This window comes from Simochromis diagramma, unplaced genomic scaffold, assembly GCF_900408965.1.
Source record: "Simochromis diagramma unplaced genomic scaffold, fSimDia1.1 OVJJ01000816.1, whole genome shotgun sequence".
Lineage (NCBI taxonomy): Eukaryota > Metazoa > Chordata > Actinopteri > Cichliformes > Cichlidae > Simochromis > Simochromis diagramma.
In genome coordinates this window covers 11,966,252-11,983,273 of record NW_024386908.1, presented here as the reverse complement: position 1 = coordinate 11,983,273, position 17,022 = coordinate 11,966,252, and the positions used below count along the sequence as shown (strand labels likewise).

Genomic DNA, 17,022 nt, shown 5'->3' with positions numbered 1-17,022 from the left:
GTGTGTGTGTGTGTGTGTGTGTGCACGCGTGTGCGCATTCAACGTTTACAATATTAGGCACGATGATGACACATCAAAACAAGAAACGATGCCCCTTCCAGCTAAATAAAGACGGCGTGACTTTTTTAATAGGTTTAATCTTTAGTAGCTGAGCATGTTTTTGTTATGAACCTTTAGCTGCTCTGAGTGTGGGTTAATAAAGGAAAGCAGGCCAATCCCTAAGTCTATCGACAGACAGACTGCAACAGAAGAGGTGGCAGCAGCAGATTGCTGGCTTATAGGAGGTGCGCACACTCACGCACACACACAGCCCATTAATCACACAAACCCTACAGCAACTTTAAAGTGAGCTCATTTGCATACCCCCCAAAAAGGCATCGCAAAAAAAATGTGGCAAGGTTCCTTTTGTTCAGATTTTCATGCTGTACCACTGTGTGTGTGTGTGTGTGTTGTTGTTGCTGCTGCTGCTTCAAGGCACTGGCAATACTTGTTCACTAGACTTCCTTCACCGCTACTATTGGCTGCTAAGATCTTGGTAGAAAAGACAACAGAGAAGACTCCTATAATAGTCGCCTAAAATGTCATATTTATAATTTATAATCAAAGCAGTTGCTTTAAATTGGTGACACTTGCCTATACTAGTTAATGTCCTACTTAATGTCCTATATGGTGCAGGCAGATGATTTCATCTTAACTAAGCCCCCGTGTCAGGATTTTGACTTTAAAAGAAAAAGTATCCACTACTTTAGCACTGGGGGAAATGGAGACAGGAGTATCTGGTATTAAAACAAACAAACAAACAAACAAACAAACAAACAAACTTATTGTCTGCAGGGTGAATAATTTTAAATCTAGGTTATTTGTGACCCAGAAGATTAAAGATGTTTTTTTAAATATAGTGCAGTGTGGTGCATTTTTCCATTAACATCCTTCTTTAATTGCTAAAAATAATCTTCTCTCTCATGCCCAGACTTCTCCTGGTAGCCCAGCACCTGGACACACTACTATGAAATATTTGTGGTGAATATGAGACGGTTTCTACTGAGTTTAAATGGAACAAAAAGCAGGTCGGGTCACACTTAGGTTATTTTAAGCCCCCCTTTTTGTGGTTTTCACATCATTACACAGCTCGTATCTGACAAGGAACCCTTATGGAAATGGAAATAATGTCTCCATCTCCTTCGGCTATATTCAGCCATAAATCAGACAAGAAAATATTTCACAACATATAATATTAAACATACTTTGTCTAACAAAACATTTGCATGCAAAGGCTGCTTTACATAAAAGCTATTAGTACAGATTTGTTACCTTGAACTTCAAAGCTATGCTATGTAATTTGCTACAGCCTTCAAGGCTAAACGTGACCTGCGAGTAAACATGACTTTATGTCAAAGCAATTAATTCCTACATGGTTCATAAATGTGAAGAATGAATGTGAATAGTCAGAGACAGGAATAAGCATGCAAAATACCTTCCTCTCAGATAGCACAAGAAAAACTGAAGTTGATACAGAGGTCATGGAGGTATATCATCAATATAATGTGGAGCAACGGCCTTGCTTCTCCTATTTTTGTTCTTATACGCAGTGGCAGCAGTTTATGCATATGCATATAGGGTGTATTTAATACAAGGCCAGCTACAAGTGTGGCCTGACCTTAGCTTTTAAGTTGAATAAAATGAGGTTTGATGATGATCAATACAAACTGAATTTGTCTTTGACAAGAGTCAGGAGAAACAGAAAGTATATAATAAAGGGAAGTATTAAAATCAAGGTGAAGTTATTGGGCACATTTTTTACAGCAGGAATCATATTTCTAAGCAGCTATCTGCATTCTAAATTATGTAATCTGTAGGCAAATTACAATTTCTACATGTAGCCAAAGCCCTGTTTAAGTGGGGCTTTGACTGCCGGACTGCACACCCAAAACTGTCTGCTATCATCCACAATAATTCAGCTTTTTATTTACCTTTTTTTTTTTTATTCTATACACGAGAGGCCCAGAAAAATTGCCCCCACAGACAAGTCGGCAGACTGCCCGATGGCTTCCCAGATTGCAAGGGCACGATCAACCCCACTGTGCAGGTTATCCCTCCTCAGAGAGTTTTCTTTAGTTATCTCCCAAACTTGAAATCAAGCAGCCAGGCTGTGCTAGAGACCTCTAAGGAGGCAAAAAACAGAAGACGCCTGACAGAAGACTGTTAGGTTTCATTTTACAAAAAGCTGCCAGAGTACTTGACCCACTTCAAACTTCTCCGAAATAGTGAGACCTCAAACAGTCCACTCAACACTTTATAAAAAAAAAAAAAAAAAAAAAAAAATCAGGCGGCCTTAGCAGAATTGTCATTCAATCATCAATACAGCTTAATCAGTCAGATCCCAACACATTTATCTAATGATGGGCTTATCACACTACCCCCCAAAAACGCCTGGAATCTACACTACAGGACAGGAAACCCCTGTATATGTGGAATCTTAGTGTAAAAAGGTCAGCTACAGCAAACTGGTGGAAAATTACCATTAGAGAGAGTCTGGCTAACAAGATTTAAACTCGAGTACCGATGACCTTTCATCCTGTATCTCAGCAAAGAGATTTTCAAGGTCAAACCATGATGCCTACAATACAGCCATGAAACAACACAAAAACACGATAGAGGTGGGATCAATTTGATTGGTGAGGCGACAAACTGAGTATATACCGCAGATACCAGAGGAGGGCAGAGACACACTTGGCTAAAGCCTAATTGCATCTGAAATGAAACAAAGATGGCTGCTGCCTGTCAAAGAGCTGACAGCTCAAACAAAGAAATAATACTGAGACGCCTGCTGCGCAAGCACACAAACACATATATGAAAATAAACAGACCAATAGATGGACTGAAACAGGCGAGGAAGAGAGCAAACAGAGTCAAAAAACAAGACTGAGCCTCCCAGCAAACAACAGCTGCAGACAAATGATGAAACTCTTTGACGAAATTGATAATAAGGGGAGTAAAAACTCTATAACTCCAAGTGGTTATAAACAGGGGATTAGCAGAGAGATGCAATGTATGGAGAAAAGAGCTGGTGCAAAATAAATGTTTAAAAAAGCCCGTTGGCTTTGAGGAAGGACGACGGGAGATGTGTGGAGTGAAAGTGTGAAAATCATTTCAGAGTGAGTCTAGATTTACTAGGAGGAAAAAAAAACTTAGCCAGAAAATCGCTATGTTTAATCATTTACACAGGAGGATGAGGATGAGACTATGCTGGGTGGCATGCATATTTATAGTTTTATGTGACAGGAAGGAAAGTGAGCTTTTTCCAAAAGCTGCAGACGGGAGAAAGGTAAATGATAGGTGAGCAAATCCAGACAGATAAAAGATGCTGAAAACAGTAAAACATATTTCACATTTGTCATAACAACTGTTTATTCTCTCTCGTGGGAATATGCAGCTGGGTTTTGCGTTCGTGTGTCACATGGAGGGCCCATATCCTCGGAGCAGATGGCTGATGTGCTGACATAAACACCATCTCCGTGAGACCACTGATATATGGGAGACAGCTAGTGATGCGTGTAGATGCTAAATAACTAAACTGGAGTTGCTTGCTGGGTGTTCTGTGTGTGTTTGGTGACCACCTTGGGTCTTCTTTGAGATGTAAGACAACGCAGTCTGTAGTGAAGCCGCTGAAAGCGGAGGGAGAATGGGTTTGTGACAATGTTTGCATGTACAATATGTGAATGCTAATGCAAAGAAGACAACGCACAGGTGAGGCTAAGTGGAAATTCAGCGTATTCAGAGAATGCATCAGTGCATCAACATGGAAATAATATACGAGCAAAACCAAGTGTAGGTTACACAAATACTACAACTAAAAACACGGGGGATTATTCACTAATAATGGACTTCACTTATATAGCATCCGCCTGCCAGGCAGCTTAGCAAGCAGAATTATGATCTGAAGGCAGTGTTGTGCCAAAAGGAGGTTAGCAATGTTTGAAGACACTTTCGACCACAGACACATTAATATATTTCTTTTTCTATCACACAGAACCCCCCCAAGGACACTTTGCTATGCATACTGGAGGAGCAGCAGGTTCAGTTGTCAATGTTTATTTGTATTCAGTTAATTTTATTTCATTTATATAGCATAAAATCACATGTTATCCTTTAATGTTGGAGAGAAAATCCCAACAATCAGGCGATCCCTCATGAACTCTTGGTGGCAATGGGAAGAAAATAAAAAAAAAACCTCCCTTTTAATTCTCACTAAAATAAAAGCTTTATTAAAAAGGAAAGTTTTAAGCCTAGTTTTACTTTAGAGAAGGTGTCTGTCTGCTGAATCCAAACTAGGGCCCTGATAGCTGAAAGCTCTGTCTCCCATTCTATTTCGAAAAACTCTAGAAACCACAAGAAAGCCTGCAGGCTAAGAACAAAGTTTTCTAGTGGGAGACCACCTTCATCTACACTGAAGACAAAATTATAACAAAACAATGCTGCCAAACAAGGCCAACATGGAGGTGTTGTGGTAAGATCCTGGGTTTGTCATGTCACTTTTTACTGGGCTGAGGTACAAATAAAGCATCACCTGACATTAGAATATGTGAGAAGAGAGCCGTGGTGGTGCAGTACAGTATAATATTGTAAACTGTGCACTTTAAATGACTGACTTCTGGAATAGCTTTTGGAAATCAGGAACTCAGTTGGCATCCCGTGGCTTCTTACACCACTGTGTTAGGTGAAGCAAAAAAATCATGGTAAGGGACTCAGCTGGCACGTCTCATTCCAGTCCCTGAGGGCCTTAGGCAGCCACAGGAGCAGAAACCATCAGTTTCTGGGTAAAACCGGTGAGCTTGTAGTACATTTTTATTGCCAGAGAAGGACAGGGGGAAGGTGTTATGCAATAAATGAATAAATAAAAAACTCAAAAAAGAACATAAAACAAAAAGAACTTCCTTCTGTAACCATCAAGGGAAAGTGAAGCAGCAGTCCAAAAGCTATTATCCCTGATAGCAAATGATAGAAGTTATACCAACAATCGGAGGGAGTACAAATGGCACTGGATGAAAAGCACAAATATTTATGGCATCTCCTTTGACTAAAACGTGATGTCAAAACAATGGCCACTGATCCCCTTGTCAATACAGCCAAAGCATTCTGTAGATTCAGATAGTGTCAAGCTCACATACACAGAGGTCAGAATGACATCTGGGGAAGGCCTGATACCGTCTGTGTGAATGTGAGTAACCCCAGTTCATCTCAGGCAACAACAGAGGAGAACCAGATTGGCTCAGACAGGCCCTCACCATTAGCTGTGGTGATTCTAAATAGGTCTGCTTATTCGGGCTACCTGAGGGAAAGTCAGGATTGCTTATGTAATAAAAAACAAAACAGTTTTTATATTCATTTGAGGACCAGAGTGATGCTTATGTGTGAACACAGTTGGGTCTTTTAGAAGGGAGGAAGGAGGTAATTCATCTTCCTCTTACATAAATAGAGTCCAGGGGGAATAAGTACAGTTTCTATGCTAAGTAGAAATAAGAAGGAAAATATCTAGAGCCAGACCACAAGGAGTGGACGCTGGAGAGGAAGAAGATTAAAAAAAAAAGAAGAAAAAAAAAAGGGACCAACCAGAGGTGATTTTGTAAGGCCACCTCCATTTCATAAAGAGAAAGTGAGGGATTTAGCGTGTGAGCAGGTCATGAGTCTAGCAGAGAGGGACACAGCGCGACTCTGAGGCTGAATTATTTATCCAAGGTTCCGCTGCTGAAATATTGATGCTCAGACAATCCTCTACACATCTCTCCCTCACACGCTGGCTTTCTTCCTTCACTTTTCTCTCACCAGCAATCCCACCAGCTACTCCTTATTCACTGCAGATAAACCAGAACCACCCCCCCTCCCAAAAAATGGAAATGAATATGGATTCTGCAGAGAAAAAAATGAAAAGCAACAAAGACACATCACATCCTTGAATTTTTTCCCCTCTTTTCATCCTCAGTGTCTTATTGTTCTTTGTCATGTATTCCCCGATTTTATGATTTAAAAATGTAGCAAAGATAAATGAAAAAAATATATATGCAGATCAAGAGACTCCATAACAGGGAAAGAACAAGAAACATCAAAAGAAATGGTGAGAGACAAAAAATGTACTTGATGGATAAAAGAGCAGCTGGGGATTAAGAAAAGAAGACAAATATATAATTTACACTTAGATTATGTGTGAAACTGGCAAAGAAACACCGAGTGAAAAGAGGAGAGCTAACTTCAACAGAAAATCTTGTTTTCACATTAACAGTTTGGCCCAAAGCTAGAAAGCTGTGACGAGTGAGCTTCATTTGATTTAATCATAAAATTACTGTTACATTTACAACACATACATGTAACAGCTATTTTATACATTTATAATAAATCATTTGTTGGGTTTATAAGGAAAGGGCAGGTGTGACCATTTAAATCTTGATTTTATTACAAAAAAATAATAAAAATCAGATTTTACAGCAACAGAAACAAGTGGCCACACTTAATTTAGAAAAAGTAAACAACAATGAAATCATAGCTCCAACCAGCAGGGCTGGAAGGACAGATGGTGTTAATAACTGTGATTCAAACAAGATAAAAAAGACTGAACTAACTTTTGTTATTTTTCCTTTCTAAGAATTTTCTAGAGCAGTGAAAACAAGAGCAATGTGCAAGCTTTTGTTTTTTGCTCCGTTTTAAAGCATAATTGTTTATTATTCTTTGATTTAATTATGTGGACATGATCCATGTGTAGCATTTGTTTCACTGTTTGGCAAAATTTGTTTAAATGTTTAGTAATAAAGTAGTAGTAGTAGTAGTAATAAATAAAAAATAATAAAACAATATAATAGTTATAAACAATAATAGTTATTTCAGAATATTCTACATATATTCGTATTTCTATGCATTTAAATTGTTATAACCTGTTACTCTGATGTGCATAACAAAGTCCTAACTATACTCACAAAGTATCCCATGCCAATATGTTCTTGTCAGCGTGATAACCTGTTCTCATACGGCAGTCTCATCACTTTGACCTTCAGATTAATCGATTGATCTTATATTTATACAGTCATTTCTATATGTTGACAATATCACACTGGTAAGAATCATAGTTTCTAAGCTAAAAGGCTTTCTGTCAATTTTTGATCCAAAAATTATTAAATTGACCTTGAAGACCTTGGTGGATAGAAGCCAATGTGAATGGACTATTAACAGACAGAATAACACGCATGCACACAAACACTACAATAAACATAACCTCCTTAGTGAAAGCAATAAAGAACAAAATAAAAAGAATACAAAAACATATCAAGATACAGAATAAATAAAATCAGTAGGAATGCGCCATTTCAAAATGTATTTTTCTTCTTGACATCACAATAGCTTTGCATGATTCACAGTTCAAAACAATCCTTCTGTATCTATGCCTTGCCGTAGCCACTCAGAACATCCCTGTCTAACACAAACGGTTCCTTTCTAGTTGACTTTCGCCTGATTGCTTCTCTCTTGCAAAAAGAAGACTTGAACAGCGAGGTGGTGGGGCTTCTGCGCTTACCACCTTGCTGTGTGTTGGGAGACGACCACATAACGTATACCCACTCTCTTTGTTGCAGCCTTATGACCCACATGGGATGAAAATGACCAACTAACTACCTTGCTCTTATTGCCGTTATATAGAGCCAAGAGTAGGAAGAAACTGCAGACTGAAGCTGAGTTTTTGGCTCACAGGGATCACTTGCACATATGCCGACCTCATTATGTGAAACGTTGGCTGTTTCCTATGAGCACCCACCACAGTAACAGTATATATATGTGACATGAAAGCTTACTTTAAAGAACAAGCTTGAGTAAGCTCATTTGTGAGCGAGCGTCTTTGCATTTTGAAAAGCACACACCACCTAGCTCTACTTTCCCCCTCTATCAGTAATCTAACACATCTTCCCTGCCTCATTTCGTCTTGCTGTTCCTTTTTTTTTTTTAACAACAAACAGAGACCCTTCTTTTACAGCAAGCGAGACAATTAACCCTGGCTTAATGAGCAACGCAGAGGAAACAACCGCCTCCAAGAGGCAGATAAATATTTCACCAGCTTGTGTTCATACCCAAAGCCTGACAACGAGTACAGAAACCAGGCCATCTTCATTCCGATATCAACTCTCTCTAAAGTTCTTCGCTCTTCTTTTATCTCATACAGAAACAAATTCCCAAGCAGACAGTCGAGGGAGTACGTGTCTGCTCTGGATGTATTTTGACCACATGAGGAAGAGCATGTGCATGTTAAAATATGCATTAAAAAAAACAAGAAGGAGAACTGTTGTTCTGTCTAAGAAAACGATAGTCGGCTTTCAGGGGGTCTTTTGCATCTTGTGAGTGTGTGCAGCTATTTTTAGAGCCAGGTCTGCTTCTACGTTGGAGCAGCACTGCGGGATGCTTATTTCTGAAACAGCATGAAGCACGAACCCACTGAATGAAAGCAAAGCTGCAAACGCTGCCTGAACCAACATGGTGGCCTATTACACTGACTCTTAGAAGGCTATAAAAATGTGTTATTTCCATCTCTGGACCAATTTTGAAGGAGTGGGAGTGGACTGATCAAAGTGAAAGCCAAGGGGTGCAACAAATTCCAAATATACTAAAGGTGGCTGTCTTTTTGTTGCTACACAAAAAAAGAAAGATTCGAAGTACACACAAGCGTTGCGTGGAGATAAAATGAACCCCATGAAGAAATTAATTGTTATCATTGTTGTTGCAAATAACATAACCTCAAAGCATATTAGAGGAACGACAGAAAGAGAAAACCAGAAAGTCACAGCCACACAAACTGCAGCTGTAAATAAAGTTGCGATTCACTGTATTAATAGATTATTGACCAAGGGCTTGTGGCAAGTGTGAACGCTCTCCCATGGGCCTATCCCATCCTTTTATAAAACAAAAAACACAGGCATAGCAGATCTTGATGCTTTTTCTCACGATAAGCATCATTCAGTCCAAATATTTATTGTTCTCTTTCAGGATGTAGTCATGCCATCTTCAGATTTCTGTCTAGGCCTGCTTTTGTTTCAAAAGTTGTAAGTATGACTGGCAGCCTATGTAAGTGTTTTTTTTCTATCCGAATAAGCACCAAAGTGAGCTCTACATGATTTATTAGTGTAACAGAGTTAGCTTCCAGTGTCAGAATAAAGGACACAGACAAAACATCACGAACTGCAGTTCATTTCGCAATTAAGGGACTTGTTTGTTGGCCTACATTTGATGAAGGGCTGAAATTAGAATCACAGGAGAGAGGTAATAACCTGTGACACACTAGGATTGGAAATAAACATAGCAGCTCCTCAGTCAGCGTTGGTCCCTGTGACACAGCAGCGAAAGGTGCCAAAGAGTGCCAGTTCACTTAGTAAACAACATTTTCAAGACTTGAGCCCACTTATTCTGTTCTATTTATATTTTGGTCTTAAGCAGTAGTTCTCCAAGTTTTCTGAAGGTCTCCTTGAACATTGGCTGGTTTGTACCAGCCCTTGTTTTCTGATCATTCTCAGAGGAATGTTTGTTTTGTTCGTTGGTTTGTTAATCATTCAAACATTTAAAATAGCACCTTACTCAAGGGATGAACCAGTGTTGTGCATACACATAACAGACAATCGGCTGCCTGTTGCAGAAACATTTTTTTTGTAGTTGTATCCAGGAAAAATCCCCAAAACAACACAGTTGTTAACCAACCGTCCTCTTGCACTTGTTTACTTCTAAAAGCCTATATGACATATTTTATTTCACCATTCATTTACCGCACAGAGAAGGCATCGTTTAAATATGTTAAAGTTTTCTTTAAGTAAACAGTATTATTAAAGATCTTCATGACTGGCACAAGTGCCCTCAAATTATGGTCACCCTTTACTAGCTAAAAGTTAACTGGCACAGTTTGGAGTGTACCATCAAAATATTTTAAGGAAACTGGGCAAATAGTGGACAGAATAAAACATCTGCAGCAGATGAACAGGATCTGAAAGTTACAGAGCCCCGCAAGGGACGTGGGAGAAAAAAAAAAATTAAGACGGATTTTTGCGAGATCTCGCAAAGCAAACTCGGGATCTCGCAAAACTTTTAGCCGCATTCTTCGGAGGCCGCCAGCTCGAAGCCGACCGGGAGGTCGAGGCACGATGTGCCGGGAGAGCGGCGTTCCTCCCGGCTGTAGTAGGTCTCGACCTCCCGTTAGCTTCGAGATGGTGGGTGTCAGATCTCCGAAAACGTCGCAGCACTTTTGCAAATATGTGATGTCTTGTAAACAGAGCAGATATTCGACGTTTACACAACTACATTCACGCCTCAAAATATCTTAAAAGTTTATTTTGAAGAACCAGAAAGAGTAATATTACAACTAAGTAGCTGCCGCCATTGTTGGAATTCAACTTTTGCGAGATCCCGAGTTTGTTTTGCGAGATCTCGCAAAAGTTCATCGTAATTTTTTTTTCTCCCATGTCCCTTGCAGGACTCTGTAGAAAGTTATGTCTTTAAGAGATAGAAAAATGTATCTGGCTCATCAGTTGATCCATGTGCTGTTCACTAAAGCATTATCAGAAATGTTCTCAGTGGCTGTGAGAAATCATTTTTAAATAATGGAAATCATAAGAAAATTGCCAAATTGTAAAAGAAGTAGACTGAAAAATCAGAGACAAGAGGTCTGATGGAGTGATGAATCCAAATTTCCAATTTTTGGATAAAACTGTCGGGAGTATGTATGGAGAAGTTCAGGACAACAGTGAGAGTCTACATCATCTGTAAAACACGGTAGAGGTGCTTTCATGGTTTGGAGCTGCATTTGTTGAGGATTTTGTCATTGTGAAATTTTGAAAACAAAAAAGTGCAGTCAAATTTTGATCCACAATGCAATACCATCTGGAGTCCAAAGGCATCCATGTTAACAAGTGATTCTAAGTTGGAAGCAGCTGTGGATGTGAGTGTGTGGAGGTCTGTCCTGTAATGGAGTGGCGTCCCCATACTCTATAATGGCTGGGATAGAGGCTCACTAAATCACTTGGTGACACGTGAATTCTAAAATATTAAACAATTTGAAACACACCGCCCCCTTTTTCTTATGGCCAATCAAAAAAAAAAAAAAAAAAAAAAAATCACATATACAACAAGTATTATTTATGCAGAAGAAGAAAAAAGACTTTACACAACAGGATCTAGAGACAGAAGAATGAATAGTTGTAATGACTAATGTTTAGCCTTGAGAGAAAGCATTAAGATCGGCTTTGCCGGTGAGGAAACATGAGACACATTTACTCATGGCTTAGTCAACCTCATTATACGAGAGTCTTGACTGCTCGATACCTCACCCATCCCCCGGGAGAGGTGAATGCAATTACTCTGGACAGTTCTTTTTGCTCAGACCTATGCAACTTGCTGCTATGCAAGTCTTTCTCAATCTTTGACACATTTTTCATCCATCAACTGTCTCTTGAGGGAAGGTCAGCGCAACCTTCACTCCTTCATTTCATCTAGTCTCCCCGCCCTCCTACCTCACTTTGAGTCTTGCTTGGAGTGATGACTGGCTCTAACAATTCACTGGCCGCCAAGGACTTGTTAGGACGCTTAATAATGTTGGCTTGAGCTGATGAAACAGCAAAGAGACGGATTTTGATATGATGGATGAAAGCTAAAAAGGCACACTGATAACCACAGTGTGTGATTGTATTAAAAAAAATCTAATGACAACTGAAGGAAGGTGTAAAACAGAGATAACAGAAACAGGACGAACAGGTCTTCTGGGAACCCAAGAAAAATAGGGACTGAAAGCAAGGGGAGTCCAAGAAAGTAAAAAGGTGAAATTGTGTTTATCCCTTTTTCCTCCATCACACGTTCGCCTGATAAGTGATGGCTGACAACAGAAGTAGCAGGGGAGAACCATCACCTGAAATACTCGTATCCATCTGGGCTTACACCTTTTAGAAGTGTATGTATATATGTATGTTTGTGTGCGATTTACTATGTGTTTGGCAATTCTGTGCTGCTATTGTCCTGTTCTAGTGAAGACTATGTTAATTTAAGGTGGAATTTAGTTAGTTAATCAAAGTTAGTTGGTACAATCACCGCCCAATAATGCAAAAAAAAAAAATCACATTCAATGAGTTTTCAACGCAGTCTCGATGCTGAAGGTTATTTTCTCACATTAGTAGCCTTTTACAGAAGTCTTACTTCCTATCATTTCGTGGTACAAAGCAGATGAACAGTAGAAAAGTGGTTGGTCAGATGACATACCTGTGCAGGTAGAGAGATGGTTGGGAGAGAGGACTCTTGGAGATTGGGTGAACAAGGGTGATGGAAAGAGCTACAGTAACTACAGGGGGATATGGCTGAACTGCCATATCATGAAGATATGGAAAAGAACTGTTGAAGCTGGGCAGGAACAGAATAGGAAGATCAGAGAAGATTCATAGATGTAGTGAAGGAAGACATGCAGAGGGTTGGTGTGGCAGAAGAGGAAACGAAGGATGGGATGTGACAGAAGCAGATAATCTGATGCGGCGACCCCTAAATGGAGTAGCTGAAATAGGAAGAAGACTTCTCATTAGGGCCTGCTAGATTATCCAACGAGTTTCTTGGGTTCTAATTTTAAAACAAGTCTGATCCAACTGATGCAAGATGATCAACCAAACAGGATTCAGATCCCTGCTAACGACATGGCTCCTAAGCCTGGTTTATGACAGGTCGCTTAGTAACACAGAACAAACCTGAAGCCTGGGTTAAACTCTGTTGAGGATATGGACACGCAAAGCTGGGGACCCAACAGCCTAGTATTCATTTGGGTTATACTTCTTTGAAGTCCACTGCCCGGGTGCATGCGTAGCTGGTGACTGTAATTTAAACTCACCGTCCAGTAAGCTGACTCACGGATGCAGAAAGTATAAAATCTCCTAAAGAGTACCCACAGTTACTGATTAGGGCTCAATACTATAGGACAGGCCTTTTTCTTTTGAGTCAGTATTTACAAAGAGACACTTGAGTGCTTTTGTTTTGTTTGTAACATAATGGTGTGAATTATTCTGGGCTGGTGGGGGTGCGTGTGTGTTCTTGCAGTCAGGATGAGCCTTTTCACACCTGCTGCCTCCCTGTTGGACCATGGCACTGTGACGGATTGTCTCATTGCCGTTTGCAGAGTTTGTGTGTTCGTGTGTGTATCAAGGCCAGGTGTGAGACAGGTACAGCATTTCCTGGCAGGACCCAGAACAGAAGGGAGAGATGATGGGAGTCACTGTAGAATGTAACGGCCTCTCTCTGAGGGCTGGACCACGCCACTACATCAAATCCTGACACACACACATACACACACACCCCAAACAATTCCTGAAGGCGTTTGTTTTGTAAGAAATACAAGCAATTTAATGTGTTGTTTTTTTTTTGTTTTTTTTTTAAGAGAAAAAGAAACACTGGTGACAAGGAGCACGAGAAGTTTAATTAAACACTCTACACCGGCATCTACCCACAACAGGGGACTGGACTAACACATACCCTCACACAATGGCCTGCTGCTTTTAATTACACTCGCATCATTCACCCAAGCATACAGAGAAGCAGGGCGTGATAAAACGCACAGAATGAGAGCAGCACAGACGTGGAAAAACAGCAGCTTGAGAGATGATTAAGGAAGGAGTACTGACAGAGACAAGAAAACACAAAAGCACCAGGACAAACAAGAAAACATCATTCTGCACAGGTGGCCAAGGAGACAAATAGAAGGAGACAAACAATAAGAGCTACAAGGCTCGTGTTGTATCATATCAAGCCATCGTCTAAGAGAGATCCATGGGAGACGTCACCCGCTGTCACTGCTCTGGCTCTTATCCGGCCAGCAACATCATCATTCTGCTAGCATCAACACACCGAGTCACACCGTGGAAGGGCTTCTCATGTTTACAGCTGTGATCAGAGAGGATCTGATAGCTGAAAACTCTCCACTGAATCACATCGCGATAAGGAAAACATTCTCGGGTGTGCTCCGCTTTGCTTACTATGACAGCTGTCTTCCAAAACGCTGTCGCACAAATGAAACGTGGTTCGGTCTTAGCAGTGTTATCACCTGCTGTTTTTAATCCGTTTAAACTGAACTTTGGTTCGTTTGTTCAGATAGGAACTGAGTAATCGCACTTGGGTGTGGACCAAAACAACCGGACCAAGACCCTTTGAAAGGAGGTGATCTCATTGCAGATCTAAACAAACTCCAGTGCGGTTTGTTTATGGTGTGAACGTGAGCCGATCTCGATCCGAATCAGCAGAATTAACAAAAACAGTGATTAAAGGGTTCATTTTGGTTTATATCAAACCTAATCTAAATTGTTCTTATGCTAATACTACTTCCAAATATTGCCCCCAAGATACATTTGCTGCATTCTTTAAATTTTGGTTTGCTGTTTCTCTGCATAAACACATTGGTTTAGATCTGTCGTGTAGCATTACGAGTCAGAGGAGTTCCGAGCCCTTAATGCTATTTATATGTGCTGATTATTATTCAAATTCGTAAACAATAAAGACTGCGATCACATCCTGATTCTGGATCAGATTTTTTTCTAGCCAAGTTAATCAAATTGGTCGACTTCTGACACCAAACATATTAGGAACGTTTTAAGCATTTTACAGTTGTTTATTGAAACCACGAAGAATGAATTTGTTATTATGGTGAAGGTATAGTTTTACAGTACACTGCATTGTCATTTTCTTTACTCTGTTATCAGGTTTGATGGTTATAAACTCTAATTCTAAATTCTAATTAACAAAAAAACAAGTTACTCAGCCCTCATGCTCCTCAGCTAAGCCTTTATTTAGAGCTTTTGTGGTGTTCAAGCCAGACTTCGATATCAGCCTACATCTATGATCCAAACGCACATCTTACACAATCCCACTGATCCCTCATAATGAAATCTTTCCCTTACACCAGCTGAGGAGAAATACAAACCAAATACCCTTATGAGGACGCTCAAATGATCGCCAGGCCTTTTTCCAAGACTGACAGAAGAATGATTACCACATAAAAAGACTCCATGAATCATTCTCAAATCTGAGAAAATAGTTGAGTGATAGTAAATAGTATCTGGCTTTATATTTATTCATAACTGTCAGATCCAGATGTCAGAAACAGAGGTTTTAAATATCAGCTTACTTACTAATAAGTTTCCATGTAAAATTGAAGACATTTGCTGCAGAATGGGCGAGCGTGGAGACACGCTGACAATAATCGTTAAAACAGATTATTATTGTGCTTTCTCAGTCTGTGGGCTATATTATCTGTCATGAGAGATACTCACTCTGTCAGGGTAATTACTATGACAGACGGGATGGCTTCTCATCGCTGTCCAGCTGACACACTATGTGATTAATCAATCAAAGCCTGAGGCTGAGGGAGGTTCACCCTTTAAGACAGGCAGAGTAATCCATTGCCTCTCCTCAAATCCACTCGCTGATCTATCACGTCAACACGCTTCGCTGAAGAAGACAGAGGGTCTATGAAATGGCGTAACAGAGTGATCCGATTCCCAGAATAATTATGACCATCATCCTGATGTGACGCAAGATGAAGCAGATGAGGTCTGCATTAGTGCTGCGGGTAGAGCACCCCTGTCTGTATATGTTTATTAATAAACAAGCAAAAGGGTGTTTTAGTAGACATCTAATGCTTTTCTTAATAATTTTGTCACAGTTTTAAGCGCGACATAAGCAGATTACAGCACATGACTATTAGATTTTCACTGGCAGGTAAGTTTGAGGATGAGATAAAGAAAGAAAAAAGGATTTAAACAAGTTTATTTTGGGGTTTTTTGTTTTGCTTCTCAGGTTTTTAATCTGTTGCTAGCAAACCATGATCACAGGAATATTTTTATTTTGGTGAAAATATAGGAAACGGCTTTGTTGCCAGAATTTTGGTGTGAGACCATTATCATGTCTGTGTACCAACTGTGAAGTTCAGGCTGATAATCAGTTGGCTTAGCTAGATGCTTTTACACTTCTGTCTTTATGTGGATTACACAAATTACACACACACACACACACACACACACACACACACACACACACACACACACACACACACACACACACACACACACACACAAATCTTGGATGATCAAATACATCATGCAAATTTTTGCCAACTGTAGGGGAAAGGAAATGTTTGGTTTAAGAAATATTTAAGTAGTTAAATATGAGTAAGTAGTTGGATAACAGTAAATAGCTATTTATTTGTAAAAAATCTATTGAATATTGTTTATATCTATTCATAAATGTATAACAAATGTTCTCTTCCCAGCTTAAAAATAAGTACTTAAAAAAAAAAAAATCACATACACATATTTTAATTAAACTGCCTTTAGCTTAGATAGTGGCGCACATTCACCGTCTATGCACGACTTGTTTTAATATGTATTAATATTTCACTCAGAAACTGTATTTATGAAGAGAGTTGGACTATGAAAATCTTTTCCAGTACACTCCAAAGACTCAAGAGGTTAAGGTCTGGATGCTGTTGTTGCCCATCCATGTGTGAATATCCAGAACCAGATAATCTGAGTCGATGAATCCTGGCATTGCCATCTTGGAATATGCTGTGCCATCAGAGAAGAAATTAAATTCACTGATGTAATAAATCAGGCAATTCAGTAATTCAGTAACCTATACTTGCAGTTTAGTGGAAGGCCTTTATGCATTTAAAATTCAGGTGGTGAAAAAAAAAATCAATTAATTAAAATAACAATTTGCACTTCTGGACACTTAATGAAAGACTCGTTCCGATCATGGTTTGATGCACATGTCTGCGACTGATCATGACTTTGATGTCGAAAACTACCCCAGATGATGAAAACTGCGTCTCCAGCTACAAGAAAGGCTACGAGGAAGTGCATCACTTCAGGAGTGTTACAGTTGTTTTTGACATACACAAAGTTGTCCACAATGAATATATACATACCCCCAGATCAGATTGTCCAGTTCTACTGTAACATCAAGCGGCCAACAATGTGATGGAAAACATTG

The 17,022-nt window shown here is 39.6% G+C and overlaps 1 protein-coding gene across 1 annotated transcript in view; it reads right to left on the bottom strand.

Moving 5' to 3' along the window:
• The window catches only part of apaf1 (apoptotic peptidase activating factor 1), a 47,169-nt gene that overhangs the window by 2,067 nt on the left and 28,080 nt on the right, over positions 1-17,022 (bottom strand). The window lies entirely within an intron of this gene.